Below are 16,060 nucleotides of genomic sequence, written 5' to 3'. Positions count from 1 at the left end.
ACCCCAAACATTATTTCTACAGTTTGTCGCTAATTTTGAGAGTGTTTGTGCGACTTTGGATACCGGTACTGTTCAGTACATCCGTGTAAAATTATTGTATGAAAAATACGCTGAATCAGAGCCGTACTTGGCCATTGGTGCGGAGGCGATCTTTTCGTCCATACCTATTCTCACGGGATTCCTATTTCCTATCATTCAACACGATATGGACCTTTCCCCGAGCATCGACTTCCTTGTTTACTTCGTGACATTGGCCAATCAGCAAAATGCAAAAAAGGACGTAACAATGAGAGGAATTTTTCGCGGGTCAAAGGTCGGGGAAAGGTCCATGGTCTTTTTGCTTCGCAATATTTCGATCAGACCATATCTTGCAAGCTGGTATTTGTCGACAATTGTGGAGTTATAATATTTTGGCATCTTTATATTACTGGATTATTGATTTTAAAACCATTTAAACCGATTTACATTGGTGAGCAATTGCAAATTTTCGGCGTGCAAAATTGATTTCGCTCGCGTGCATTTTTGCGGAGCGCTAGCGCCCTCGGGCGTGCACCTGCCATGGAATCCAGTCTGGCTCATTGGCTATACATCAACCTATACCGGTATATGTTGTCTTGGACATGGTCAAACTCGGGATATATTAAATAATCCATATCCTGGAGAAATTTTGGATTCATTCAGGATAGTAGACTATTTGGTTTGACCATCTCTGATTACAGACAGTATTCACTATCACACCGAGAAATGCCTATAGTCATACCGTATTGTTCGCTAAGACTACCGTACCACTACAGCACTATGGTACCTGTACCGTAAAAGCAGGTAACTTCGGATGATTTCACCATATTATGAACAATTTCTCCGCCGTTTATTGTTCAATTGAAGCCAAACTTGGAATATAATACAATGAAGCCTTTCTCTTCACGATGAACTCGGTTTCATATAAGTCAATACCTTTTTTCATTCAAATTATTGACTTTATTTGTCTGCAGATCTGTATTCCAAATGTTTTTAACTTCGGATAGCCACTTTTCGCTTTGCGTCACTTCGTCGTGAGAGAGAAATGTCTGCGTGATCAGTGACGCGTGATAACGTCGCTGCGTAGAACTTACGATGCCGTGATCCGTTTTGCGTGTCGCACACTGACGTTCATCTATGACGGCCGTTTTATTTTTTTCCGATTGTTATTTCTTTCGGGTCGGCGGACATTGAAGTTTTATATATCTGGTCAATGACATTAGCAGCATGCTTAATGTCATTGATCTGGTATACCCGTGCGTGTACATCGGCAACAGCTCTTGAAGACAAGAAGGCCTGATTTCAAAACCCAAATTAATTTTATTCTGATTTTTATCTTATGTGTTGGCTTTGATCTTATCACTGTTTGTATATTATTAATCGTTCGAGTTTAAAGAGAACGGTGATATTATTATCGACTTATTATTATCGTTACCGACTAACTCACAATTTTATCTACGGAATTTGCGAACTCAGCACTTCACTCGACGATTTTGACAGTGTCACGCCATAATTATTACCGCTAAAATGCTTCAAAATACAACGCATGTAATAATTTATGATAATTTTGCCCAGCGCTATTTCTGACATTTCGCAAAACTAAACCATTTACTTTTGACTATTCTTAATTTCATGAAAGTGCTAGATTTTGCTAATATGATCGTTTTAATACAAAACAAAAATGAGACAACATGGGACAAATGGAAATAAAAAAAACAGACGAATAAACTAAGTCGTAAATATGGAAGTGGGAAACAATTTTTAATATGAAACAAAAATGAAACGAATGAAAATAATAAAAAAACGAATGATGAATTACGATAGGTAGTAAAAAATGGTAGTGGAAATGGAAAACAATATGGAACGTTGTAGCTTGTGGCTCGTGTTCATAATTCAGATATAATGTATTCACAGGCAGATAGACAATATCAAATGACATGAAACGGATAAAAACGCCAAATAGAAACTTTAATACTCTTTCCTTCATTTTGCGACTTACTCGTATGTGGTCCAACCTCCTACTGAGTGCACCTGAGTTTCATGCTCACCTGTGCAACATTCTACGCTTAAGATATTATCATCGTAAACATACATAATTTCTCATTGTGAGAGTATAGATACGCGTAACTGGCTGTTCATTAGCCTTACGTATCAACAACATCTATACGTTCGGAGAATGAATGCAAAAATATTAACGCACAAATTTGATGTGCATTAAACGGATTCACAATGAATAAACAGCATATGACTGGGGCTATAATGAAGTTTTTGTAGGATTTGGTGACTAGGATCAGGTAGGAGCTTTCACTTTATATTTAACTACACGTGGCGCCACATAGTCTGGCGTTCAAATGTCGCAGCGAGTTACGCAATGTGACGTCGGCGTTAAATGGAGCGAAATTGAATCACGTTGTTGACATCACGTTCAGCATAAGCATCGTAACGTCGATATTTTGACGAAATTTTTAAATCAAAATAATATATTTTACTTGAATCGCACACGACATCTCGTGATCACTGTAATTTTCCTTGTACATTGTGTATGCCCTCTAGCGATTGACGGTCTTTCAGTGAAGTTAGCGTCGGCAGAATTCGCTATGTTAGCCGCTCAAAAACAAGGTGTCAATTTTTGGCTAAAATGTGATTTTTTGTGTCAAAAAATAAATAAGATTAGGCGATTGAATATGATAACAGATCTAGATATATAAGGACTCTCTATAGAAACTGCCAGAAGCAAAATATGATGTGATTTAGTCAAGATATAAACGATTGAAAATTTCATCCAAAGTTACAAACCATCCGAAGTTACCTGCGTTTACGGTACCAGACTACATCCATACATTTGAGGATTAATATAATGCTAAAGCTAAGTGCCACCAATGCCCAATGCCATACATATTTTGTACCGGTACGGTCTGACGGTGTGAAGTGGCAACCATACTGTACATTGTTTATTATTAACACCATACAGTACGGCACACTTTACAGATCGAGAGACAATCTCTCGTTTTAGAGAAACCTATTTTAACGGTGATCGAATATCCTTCCTTCGAGGGACGTCTGGTGGATTTTGTCTCCCGATATCGATAAATTGAAGCTGCGCAGTAAACTAACAAAAAGCGCAATCTAAAACCATCACCATTGAATTCCTCCTGAAAAAATAATCAGATCTACCGATGTAAAAAAATTTTTACCGGTGCTTTCGAGAGAAATGAGCCAAAAACGATTGACGGCGTGTGACGTCACTGAATTTCAATCGACGCACGCAGGCACACATCGGCCGTTCCTCGACGTAAACCTTGGCGTGCCGTGTTTCTCTCATTTTCAATGTAGATAGGATGGCGTGTTAACGATAATAAATGGATCAGAGATAATAAAAATTACATTTTGATAACACACAATCGATAAACAGTAAAATTAATGCCTCGATATAGCATTAGATGAATTAGTTCATAAAACAATAATTTAATCTAATGCCGTAACGAGACATTCATATGCCGCAAAATGTGCAACTTGCGTAATTTATACAAGAATAGATCGGCGAAAAACGAGAATCAAATAAGCAAAATAACTTAATATAATGCCACATCGATGTATTCATATGCCGCAAATGTTCAGTTTGCATATATTATACTAGTATAGATCGGTAAAAAACAAGATTCAAAATAATATAATGTCCCATCGATACATTCATATGCCGCAAATGTTTAACTTCGAAAGTTACGGTATACGAGAATAATTTAATTCAATGCCACATCGAGGCATTCATATGCCACAAATGTTAATCTATATGAAAATAATTTAATTCTTATGCCGCGAATGATCAACTTGTGTAATTTACGCAATATTAGATCGGCAAGAAACAAGAATCAAATTAGCAAAATAATGTAATATCATGCCGCATCGATGTATTCATATGCCGCAAATGTTCAATTTGCGTAATTTATACTAGTATAGATTGATGAAAAACAAGATTCAAACTAATATAATGCGGCATTGATACATTCATATGTCGCGAATGTTTAACTTCGAAGTATATGGAATACGAGAATATTTTAATTCAATGCCACGTCGAGGCAATCATATACCGCAAAAGTTCATTTGCGTGATTTATGCAAGAATAGATAGGTGAAAAACAAGAATCAAATTAATATAATGCCGCATTGATGCATTCGTATGCCGCAATTGATCAACTTGCGTAGTCTGTGAAAAACAAGAATCAAATTGGCAAAATAGTTTAATCCAATTAATCATCGAGGCTTTTATTTTACTATGGATTGTTGACGCTCAAATTTAAATAAAAATCCTGAATATAATTAATAAATGATATCGTAATTCGTAATCGTTGTGCGTTCTGGAAGTTTCAGTTCTAAATAACCGAAGATGCTATGTTAAATTGTTGTAATTACAGGTATTAACGGGCATACAAAGTTTCACTATCGATATTAATTTGACTATTGAAAAAAAAAACTTCGATATTGTGCATCGTTTTGACTTCGTTATACGACAATTCAAACAATGTCATGTAGTCACAAACACTTATAATAAAATTAGGTTGACTCGTAGACGTATTAATCGAAACGCATAATTTTGTAATCTCTTGATATTATTTAAAAGTAATTATTTTATCCACAGACGTTTGCATTTACGCGACATTATTTTAATTAGGCACTACCAACAGTAGACTGAATATAATGATTCAGAAATACATCGTATATCTAACCATATAGGTCAGTATACATCGGCAAAAAACGAAAATCAAATTAGCAAAATTCGAGAGCCGTGCCGAACTGCAGATCTGTGCGTGACTTTCTTTGACGTCATATCCAGACATCTGACGTTCTCACGCATCGAGCTCGCAGACGACTCGACGCCCCCCGTTTCACAGACGCCTATTCATTTTTTGGCTCTTCCGGAATGTAGACGCAAATCCAGATTCGGGATAGTGGGCCGTACTGCCATACCGGTACCGCAACCTGACCTGTACAGTAACCGTACCGGTAATAATTCCACATCTGCACCGATTCAGGATATGATTCACATGTTTAGACTCAAACGCTTGTGGGAAACTCTGATTTACCAGTATCATAATAATCCTAACAGAAAACATTTCTGTGTTTTGTGTAACATTTCTAGCCTGTATAATCCGGGCGTAAATCACACTCCTGTCTAACAAACACCTAAGCGAAGCCCGGATCAAGTCCAACACAAAACTGCACAGAAGTTCGGATTTGTAGAATGTTTACGGATCACTGCGTTTGGCCATGCCAAAGGAAATACTATGCTCAGATATTTCTCAACCCGTAGTTCGTAATAGTGCTGTGCAGTGTCCGGTTGCCGGATTTAAATCCATCCGGATTTTCATGAATTTTCCGCTCCCGGATTGGATCCGGATTCGAAAATCCGACACTGAGCCGGATTCATCCGGATTTTGAAAAAAATCAAATTATTTTGTATATGTTTTCAATTTCGGCTGACGATATAAACTTTTAGTCTATGCTTTCCAGGAAGGCATTGCTACGCTTGAGTGACGAAAGATTCGTCATGGTTTTGCTATATCTTGAAGCAAAGGAACAAGCTTCGGTCTTGTGTTCTGGTATAATGGTTGGAGGATTTTATTATCATGAACAACTAAAAAGTTCGTTGAGTTAGGAATTTACCATTTGTCGCTTTTAAATTTATTTTGGAATTCAAATATGTGAGTATAAATTGAATGCTTGTTTTGAGAATCCTTTTCGAATTCAGCACTGTTCAGATTTTGCACTTGCTGACTTCTAGACTTGTAGTTTCAGAGGTGAGTCTGTAAGTTGTTCTTGAAGGTGGGTACCGGTAGTCATTTTGGATTTGTGTTAGGGCGGTGAGCATTGAATGTCATGCCTAATTCGACTTGGTGAAAAAAAATAAAAAAAAATAATACCTCTTTGGGTATCACACCTAGTACAAATTAAAAATCTACAATATAATATACCACAGTATAAACATCTATAACACCTGTATAACAACAATTTATCACAGTATCACAAAAATTTACTACAATTAGGACTAACAAATTATGACTAGTAAAAGCACTGGAAAGGACATTAGACAAGTACCCAATAGTATTGCTAACCCATTTAATACACAAATGTCGAAAACTAGACTATCTAATTTTCTCCAATATCATATTTGACAATTCCCAGTATTGTCCAAGTGTCCTTGGGTTGGACGCCTGGGAATCTCTGTATTTATCCAAATTATGTTTGAAAATATTCACAGATGCACCTGACCTCACATTTAATGGTAAGCTGTTCCAGTATTTTACGACTGTTTTTTAGTTTCCAAAAAAAGTTCAATTTTGAACGCTGATATTGCCTTATGACAAGATTACCAGTTCTGGGAGACTTGTTGAAAAATTGTTGCCCATATGTACAAAAACCATTTAGTATTTTGAAGGCTTCTGTTAAGTCACCTCTCATTCTTCTTTCTAAAAATGTTGTCAGTCCCAGAGTCTCCAAGCGGTTTTCATGACTCTGTCTTCTGCAGCAGCTTATTTGTGCTGTAAACTTCCTCTGAACTGCTTCTAGATTCATTATATCGTCCCAGTTCTCATGTTTTGGTAATGGCGCCCATGATTGTGTACAATATTCAAGGTTTGGCCTCACTAAAGTCTTGTAAACATTCAACATTACATCATTATCCCTACTTATTATACTGAGTAATAACCATGCTATTTGTCCTTTTGCACGTGCAACAATTGTATTTATGTGAGTGGAAAACTTTAAATTCGTATTGATAGTAACTCCTAGATCACATTCACTGTTCTCGCCTGTCAGGACTCCATCCAAAACGGGATACTCATTCGCAGGGTTTGATACAGAACCCTACACTTTTGCAGATTGAACCTAAAATATCTATGACAGTCACTGTACCACTGTACCGGAAAACTTTAAATTCGTATTGATCACATTCACAGTTCTCGCCTGTCAGGACTCCATCCATAACGGGATACTCATTCGCAGGGTTTGATACAGAACCCTACACTTTTGCAGATTGAATGAAAGTTTCCAATCTTCCTGTCAGGATTCCAATGCTTTTAAATCTTGCAAGATATCATGACTATTGTTAGGGTTTGTAATTAGTTTCAGATCATCAGCAAAAAGTTGTGCATGTGATACAATCTCTCCTGGTAAATAATTCACATAAATCAGAAAAAGCAGGGGTCCTAAAACCGACCCCTGTGCCACACCTAATGTTACTGATTCTTACAGGACATGATAATCGTTTTATCAAACAAGAGAGCAATGCTCAAATATATGGACACGCAGAACAGTTTCCCAAAAATCATATGCGGTGACTTACCAGTACCTGTATCGGGGTACCGTGATGGTACAGTGACTGTCATAGATATTTTAGGTTCTGTGACAATGGTTCATTCTTCTTGATCATATTGAAATATCAAATATAATATCTTGTGATATGAGTCAATTATGTACCGTATTACCGGATCAGGTACCGAACCACAGTCAAACATTTCACATAAAACGTTACAAAATAACATGCGTCAACTTAACACCATCTCAATCGGGGTACAAATTTCGGTACAGTGACTTTCATAGCCGTTTAGGGCTGATGAACAAGTCAACTACACGGACAAATCACCAGGCCTATTTGTAGTCGAGTTGTCCGTGTGTAGTCGAGTTGTCTGCCTCCCATTTCACATGTCCCGTGGCAATGATCTATTCTTCTCCATTCAATTGCAACATGAATTGAAATACTAAGCAATCCGTTCCATTCCCTTCTTCATTATTGGAACAAAATTTGTGAAAAATATTCTGTTCCCAGATAATCACATACGTTAATTTACCAATATACCTGTCATGCCAGACGCTTCTCATTCGATTTATCACGGTATTATAACAGCAGATACCACGGTTTACAAATATATTTACACCAAGCGAAGCAGTTTACAGTACGGTTTACCGTACCTTCAGCATCACCGCATCATCCTCATAAAATTATTAATTTGGTGTGGCAAAAGAATTTATTAATTTTATTTTATTGTATATTTTCGTACTTACTGATTATCATGTCTTGATGATCGTATGTTTGTATGGGTGCGTTAATTAGTTTTAATACTTTTGGTTGAGCGAACACGTACTACTTCATTTATCAATACCGCGCCAACTAAAATATGTACGTTTTAAACCTTGCTAGAGGTTTCGTTTGCTTTCCCGGCCCTATAATCAGTTTTATTTCTTTTGTTTTTATTAATTGCTTTATCGTCTATTGCTGATTATGGAGTCGAAATAAACTTATACACCGGTAACCTCATAAAACTTGCGTTTTGAGTAGCAACGATTTTCAGAATCCGTCGTCACGCTCGGCAGATTAAAAACAGTGCTCCCATAATTAAAAATTTATACAATGAAATTTTGTATGAACTATCAGTCTTTATAGAATTCATACAAAATTTAGCAATAAATAAAAGTTATAGCTTTCTGAAAAAAAATTCCATCTTCAAATACTGAAAATTTCAAAGCAATTGGTCGAGTAATCTAAGAGAAAAGCGACTTTTTAAAAACGTGTCCAAGAACAACATAATATTAAAACAATCTATAAGACCACTTCCATGTCTAACAAAACGTTCCCTCATAGTATTTCGGAGAATCGAACGCCGAAATAAGTCTCGTGTTTACATAGACACCATTGAATTTCGATCTGGTTTAAAATCGTAGGCATCGTAACTGGCTTTAAAAACCGTTGCCAGTTTCATGTTCTGCAGCTGCTTTTAAATTCGGTTTAACTGCAGAAAATGAATCCATTTTTTGCAAAATGTTTTAATTTTACAAGTTAACTATCTTGTAAGTGTTTATAAGTTTACATGAAACAGAGCAAAGATACAAATTTCGCAAATATCGTGTTAGTTTCTCATATCTTTTATTGGCCTATTTCGAAATATCAGTACATATCAATTACAAAAGCTTAGCGATTTTCAACACTTTACTACACTACAGCGACGTTTTCCAAGCAATCGGGATTATTGGTTTTATTAGTATCTTTATTTTTTCCCCCGATGCTCGTTTATATACAGAGTATAAACCTCATTAGTTCAAACATGTGCGTGCGGAGGCTTGGAACAACTGTTCCAGGGATTTATTGTCTATCTGCAGGGATTTATTCCAACTGTCTCTCTGTAGTCATTCCATTAAGTTGAAGTCCAAAACCTTCCCTTCCTTTAGCTTTCTGGTGGAGAAAATCCAATTATATTATGGGGCTTGCTTATACCCACACACTCTGATCGGACCATGTCACACACAACACAATGGTTTTGATATTTTTTACTGCGCAATGTATGCAATAAAACAAAAACATTGGATCAACAGATCTAATCGTTTCAATTACTCATGCAGATGATGAACGACTTTTTGAAACTCCAGGTATTTATCCAGAAGTCCATTGCAATTAAGTAGCTCCAGTGGATTACAGCTGAACTCGTCTACAAAATATGCACCTAATTGTTTTCGATGTTTAGCAAGCAATGGAAAGGCAACGAGGTACAAATCTTTGTCTTCATGAACTAATAGCAGCTTGATTTTATGTAGAATAAGGTCTGGTGCGCAGAAATTACCATTAATAACATACTTATCACGCCGATACCTCATGCCACATCTGGTCGCAGTCTCGACACAGAAGCAATTTGAAGCATCTAGCATCAGAAAAAAATTAGACAACGCTAACATTCAAATGGATTTTCATCGGTATGAATACTATTATGCCTTTTCAGGTGGGAATTTTTCGAAAAGTTCTTTCTACAATGTTGGCATGTATGTAGATTTTTCTCCTGTATGGATTCGAATATGTTTTTGCCAATTGGAATTCTGCGAAAAACACTTTCCACAATGTTGACAGGTATATGGCTTCTCACCGGTATGGATTTTAACGTGCCTTTCAAGCGAAGATTTATATGAAAAACACTTTCCACATTGTTTACAGGTATATGGCTTCTGTGCAGTATGAATTCGAGTGGGAAGCCTGTAGGTACTTGTTGAAGAAAACCGTTTTTTACAAATTTTACAAAATGTCTGCAGGTCTCTTTTGAGAATACGTTTATGTCTTTTCGAAGGTCCTTCATCTTTGGAGCATTTCTTTAATTGTTCACTCTCGTGATGTTTTGCTGTTTTATCACATATTAGATTTGATTTGTAGCACAGATTGTGCTTACAACAAATTCTCAAACAAATTCTTGCCACCAAGCATAAGTGTTCTCTATATAGAGGTATATATATATATACACTATGGCCCATAAAAAAACAAAGCATAAGCAAGACTCCAAAGTAAGCCTTTTGGGTACTTTCAAGTTCTACTGGTTTCAAATTCTAAATTAAAAACTGATTTACTGTCCCATTCGAAATGTACTAGTTAAATCAAAGTTCAACTCCGAACGAGCAGAAATATAATACCAGTTTCCCTCTTGTTGACAAATGATGTTCATCACAGCTTCAAATTTGTTGCACTCATAATATTGTTCTTATTGTATAAAATTAAACTAACTTAGCACTAAATGAATGTGAGACTTTGTGAAATGTTTCATGCATTCTTATTTATCATCTGCTAGAGCAGATCTGGCTGAATAATCAAATGCAGAAATGGGAGGGCGTGGTTGGTCATATGACTGAGTGAGCCGTCTTATCGACTTCCCCCTCCCCCTGGAAAACATTAGTCTGAAATACATAAAGACATCTCGGCTGTCAGTGGGAAGTGACAACCAAATGTTTTTTACCATGAACAACATACCGGTACCACAGGTCAGGTACCGTACTTGGTACTTCTGCACCAATTTAGACCCACACGCCTGTCAGCCTGTGTGAAACTCATTATGACCAATCATAATAATCTCATCGTAACAAAAAACACATCTACGCTTTATTTGCAATATTCAACGTTATACATTCCCGGCCTGCGTAATACGGACATAATGTTTTGTATTTTGTTATAATTCACACTTCTGTCCAATGAAAACCCAACTGAAGCCCGTAATTGACTGTAACACAAAACTGCACGAAAATTCGGATTCGTAGAATGGTTACGGGTCACTGCGTCTTCCACGCTTGAGGAAATGTTATGCTCTGATATTTTCCAACCTGTAAAATATCAACCATATACAATATTCGTTAAAAAGATAATCACGCGGTCGTACTAAGAAAAGGTAGTTGCTTATTGTTTGCTCAATCACACCTACCAAAAACTTTTAAATGAGTCGTAGCGCACGGAGATTTTTCAAAACCCACGAAATCTCAAAGTGAAAGAGATGGGCAGAATTGGAGAGAACGAGGTTCGAAAAACTTTCTTTCCTAGTCCTGAAGCTCGCCCCATCTACTTAACCAAGGAATGCTGGACTCATAGTCACGCCCGGGTTACCCGCTCTTCGAACCTTGCTTGTACCTTTATTCCTACATTTGACTGCTTCTTTTGTTATAGGCTATTTATGAATCAAGTACATCCAAATCACTGAAATGTAGTTGATTAAATCTACTTGTCTTGTTGCAATCACACATTCAGTCGCCGCTTTAGCTCAGTGGTTAGAACACTGGTCTTGTAAACCAGCGTCGAGGGCTCGATCCTCGCTGATGAATTTTGCTTTCGGTTGCCTTTTTTGAAATATTCATCAATCAAGTTAATTAAGAAATTTGAATGAAAGCCAAACATTGTCGTGCTGTATTAAAGTTTTCAGTCTCAGGGGTTAGAGCACTGCTCTCGTAAAGCAGGGGTCGCGAGTTCGAATCTCGCTGGTGGTATTATTGCTGTTTTGACCGCTTCTTTTGCTATATCAATTGAGCAAATCCAAGCGAGAGCAATTAGTTGGAATTTATACATTGTCTTGTTCCAACTTCGTTTTCAGTCGCCGCCATAGCTCGGTGGTTAGAGCACTGGTCATGTGAACCACGTTTCGTGAGTTCGATCCCCACCTTTGTGATGTCTTTCTATCAAGTAAAATTTTTTTTTAAATCTGTTAATCAAATCTATACATTGTCCTGTTCCATCCGCGTTTCTCAGTCGCCACCATAGCTCAGCGGTTAGAGCACTGGTCTGGCAACCAAGCGTCGTTATTTTTATCCTCACTGATGACTTTGCATGTTTGTTTTGTGATGCCTAACTATCAAGGAAAAAGGAAAATGGCAATTAGTTAATGAAATCTATACATTGTCGCGTTCCATTCGCGATTACAGTAGTCGTCATAGCGTAGTGGATAAGGCACTGCTCTCGTAAAGCGGGGGTAGCGAGTTCGAATCTCACTGGTGGCTGTAATGTTGTCTTTGACTGCTTTTGCTTTATCAACAAATCAATCAAATCCACACATTGTCTTGTTCCAACCGCGTTTTCAGTCGCAGCCATATCTCAGCTGTTAGGGCACTGGTCTTGTAAACCAAGGGTCGGACGTTCGATCCTCACTGGTGGCTTTGGATGCTCCTTTTGTGATGTCTATCTGTCAAGAAATTAAAAAAATGACATTTAGGTAAACCGTATTTAAATTTGCTGTCATAGCTCAATGGTTGTAGCACTGGTTTTGTAAACCAGTAGTCGTGTGTTCGATTCTTACTGGTGGCTTTGGTGCCTTGTTTTTTGATGTCTATCTATCGAGTAAATGAAACAACAAACCTGACAATTAGTTAATGAAATCTATACATTGTCTTGTTCCATGCATAGTTTCAGTCGGCGCCAATCAAATCCGAACGAGTGAAATAAGTTAATCAAATTCACACATTGTCTTGTTTCATTCGCGTTTTTAATCGCCGCCATAGCTCAGTGGTTAGGGCACTGGTACTGTAGACCGGGGGTCGTCAGTTCGATCCTCACTGATGGCTTTGGTTCCTTGTTTTTTGATGTCTATCTATCGAGTAAATGAAACAACAAACCTGACAATTGCTAATGAAATCTATACATTATCTTGTTCCATGAATAGTTTCAGTCGGCGCCAATCAAATCCGAACGAGTGGAATTAATTAATCAAATCCAAACATTGTCTTGTTTCCTTCGCGTGTTCAGTCGCCGCCATAGCTCAGTGGTTAGAGCACTGGTCTTGTAAACCAGGGGTCGTGAGTTCGATCCTCACTGGTGGCTTTGGTTCCGATTTTTTTAATGTTTATCTATCGAGTAGATGAAACAACAAACCTTACAATTAGTTAATGAAATCTATACATTATCTTGTTTCATGCATAGTTTAGGTCGACGTAATAGTTCATTGGTTAGTGCACTGTTCTCGTAAAGCAGGGGTCGCGAGTTCGATCCTTACTTGTGGCTTACCATGTCCCTTTTGTTTATGTCTGTCTTTCAAGAAAATAAAAAATGACAATTATTTAACGAAAGCTATACATTATCTTCTTCCACGCATAGTTTCAGTCAACGCCATAGTTCTTTGGTTAGTGCACTTCTCTCGTGAAGCAGGAGTCGCGAGTTGGAACCGCGCTGGTGACTTTATTGCTGTTTTGGACGGCTTCTCTTGGTATATCCACCAATGAATCAAATCCGAACGAGTGAAAGTAGTTAATCAAATTCACACATTGTCTTGTTTCATTCGAGCCTCCAGTTGCCGCCATAGCTCAGTTGATAGGGCGCTGGTCTTGTAAATCAGGGGTCGTGAGTTTGATCCTCTCTGTTGGCTTTGGTTCCGATTTTTTTTATGTTTATCTATTGAGTAAATGAAACAACAAACCTCACAATTAGTTAATGAAATTTATACATTATCTTGTTTCATGCATAGTTTCAGTCGACGCCGTAGTTCATTGGTTAGTGCACTGCTCTCGTGAAGCAGGAGTCGCGAGTTGGAACCGCGCTGGTGATTTCATTGCTGTTTTGGACAGCTTCTCTTGGTATATCCACCAATCAATCAAATCCGAACAAGTGAAAGTGGTTAATCAAATCTACACATTGTCTTGTTTCATTAGCGTTTTCAGGTGCCGTCTTAGCTCAGTGGTTAGAGCAATGGTCTTGTGAACCAGGGGTCGTGAGTTTGATCCTGACTTTTGACTTTGGTTCCTAGTTTTTTGATGTCCATTTATCGAGTAAATGAAACAACAAACCTTACAATTAGTTAATGAAATCAATACATTATCTTGTTCCATGCATGGTTTCAGTCGACGCCATGGTCGGCGCTAATCAAATCCGAAAAAGTGAAATTAGGTAATCCAATCCACACATTGTCCTGTTTCATTCGCGTGCTGAGTCGCCGCCATAGCTCAGTAGTTAGAGCACTGGTCTTGTAAACCAAAGGCCATGAGTTCGATCCTTACTGGTGGCGTCGGATGTTCCTTTTGTTTATGTCTATCTTTCAAGAAAATTAAAAATTGACAATTCTTTAACGAAATCTATACATTATCTTGTTCTATGCATAGTTTCATTGGTTAGTGCACTTCTCTCGTGAAGCAGGAGTCGCGAGTTGGATCCGCGCTGGTGACTTTATTGCTGTTTTGGACGGCTTCTCTTGGTATATCCACCAATGAGTCAAATCCGAACGAGTGAAAGTAGGTAATCAAATTCACACATTGTCTTGTTTCATTTGCGTCTCCTGTTGCCGCCATAGCTCAGTTGTTAGGGCGCTGGTCTTGTAAACCAGGGGTCGTGAGTTTGATCCTCACTGGTGGCTTTGGTTCCGATTTTTTTGATGTTTATCTATCGAGTAAATGAAACAACAAACCTCACAATTAGTTAATGAAATTTATACATTATCTTGTTTCATGCATAGTTTTAGTCGACGCCGTAGTTCATTGGTTAGTGCACTGCTCTCGTAAAGCAGGAGTCGCGTGTTCGATCCTCACTGGTGGCTTTGGATGTCCCTTCTGTTTATGTCTGTCTTTTCAAAAAATAAAAAATGACAATTATTTAACGAAATCTATACATTATCTTCTTCCACGGATAGTTTCAGTCGACGCCATAGTTCATTGGTTAGTGCACTGCTCTCGTGAAGCAGGCGTCGCGAGTTGGGACCGCGCTGGTGACTTCATTGCTGTTTTGGACGGCTTTTCTTGGTATATCCACCAATTAATCAAATCCGAAAAAGTGGAAGTAGTTAATCAAATCTACACATTGTCTTGTTTCAGTCTTTTCAGTCGCCGCCATAGCTCAGTGGTTAGAGCACTGGTCTTGTAAACCAGGGGTCGTGAGTTCGATTCTCACTGGTGGCTTTGGATGCTCCCTTTTGTGATGTTAATCTTTCAGAAAATTAAAAAAATGACACTTAGTTAAACCGTATTTTAATTTTTCGCCATAGCTCAGTGGTTAGAGCACTCCTCTCGTAAAGCAGGGGTCGCAAGTTTGAATCTCGTTGGTGGCTTTATTGCTGTCTTTAACTGCTTTTGCTTTTTATACCAATCATTAAAATCCGAAAGAGTGGAAGTAGTTAATCAAATCCACACATTGTCTTGTTTCATTAGCGTTTTCAGCCGCCGCCATAGCTCAATGGTTAGAGCAATGGTCTTGTAAACCACGGCTCGTGAGTTCGATCCTCACTGGTGGCTTTGGTTCCTAGTTTTTTGATGTCCATCTATCGAGTAAATGAAACAACAAACATTACAATTAGTTAATGAATTCTACACATTATCTTGTTCCATGCATAGTTTCAGTCAACGCCATAGTTTATTGGTTAATGCATTGCTCTCATAAAACAGGGGTCGCGAGTTCGATCCTCACTGGTGGCTTAATTGCTGTCTTTAACTACTTTTGCTCTATCAACCAATCAATCAAATCCGAACGAGTGAAAGTAGTTAATCAAATCCAAACATTGTCTTCTTTCAGTCTTTTCAGTCGCCGCCATAGCTCAGTGGTTAGAGCACTGGTCTTGTAAACCAGGGGTCGTGACATAGATTCTCATTGGTGGCTTTGAATGTCCCTTTTGTTTATGTATATCTTTCAAGAAAATTAAAAAATAACAACTATTTAACGAAATCTATACCTTATCTTCTTCCTTGCATAGTTTCAGTCGACGCCATAGTTCAATGGTTAGAGCAATGCTCTCGTAAAGCAGGAGTCGCGAGTTGTAACCGAGCAGGTGGCTTTATTGCTGTTCTGG

At 37.9% G+C, this 16,060-nt stretch overlaps 6 non-coding genes across 6 annotated transcripts; all 6 read left to right on the top strand.

Moving 5' to 3' along the window:
• Nucleotides 1–13,043: 13,043 nt before the first annotated feature.
• Nucleotides 13,044–13,116, top strand: Trnat-ugu (transfer RNA threonine (anticodon UGU)). Its single transcript has one exon. It is a non-coding gene; the product is annotated as a tRNA-Thr (tRNA).
• A 1,104-nt stretch (nt 13,117–14,220) lies between these two features.
• On the top strand, nt 14,221–14,293 carry Trnat-ugu (transfer RNA threonine (anticodon UGU)). The gene has a single exon. It is a non-coding gene; the product is annotated as a tRNA-Thr (tRNA).
• Nucleotides 14,294–14,565: 272 nt separating this feature from the next.
• Trnat-ugu (transfer RNA threonine (anticodon UGU)) lies at nt 14,566–14,638 on the top strand. Its single transcript has one exon. It is a non-coding gene; the product is annotated as a tRNA-Thr (tRNA).
• A 465-nt stretch (nt 14,639–15,103) lies between these two features.
• Trnat-ugu (transfer RNA threonine (anticodon UGU)) lies at nt 15,104–15,176 on the top strand. The gene has a single exon. It is a non-coding gene; the product is annotated as a tRNA-Thr (tRNA).
• Nucleotides 15,177–15,436: 260 nt separating this feature from the next.
• On the top strand, nt 15,437–15,509 carry Trnat-ugu (transfer RNA threonine (anticodon UGU)). Its single transcript has one exon. It is a non-coding gene; the product is annotated as a tRNA-Thr (tRNA).
• A 288-nt stretch (nt 15,510–15,797) lies between these two features.
• On the top strand, nt 15,798–15,870 carry Trnat-ugu (transfer RNA threonine (anticodon UGU)). Its single transcript has one exon. It is a non-coding gene; the product is annotated as a tRNA-Thr (tRNA).
• The last annotated feature ends 190 nt before the right edge of the window (nt 15,871–16,060 follow it).

This window comes from Styela clava, chromosome 13 (genome assembly GCF_964204865.1).
Source record: "Styela clava chromosome 13, kaStyClav1.hap1.2, whole genome shotgun sequence".
In the NCBI taxonomy this organism is placed as follows: domain Eukaryota; kingdom Metazoa; phylum Chordata; class Ascidiacea; order Stolidobranchia; family Styelidae; genus Styela; species Styela clava.
The sequence above is the reverse complement of the archived record's forward strand: the minus strand, read 5'-3'. Positions and strand labels throughout refer to the sequence as shown.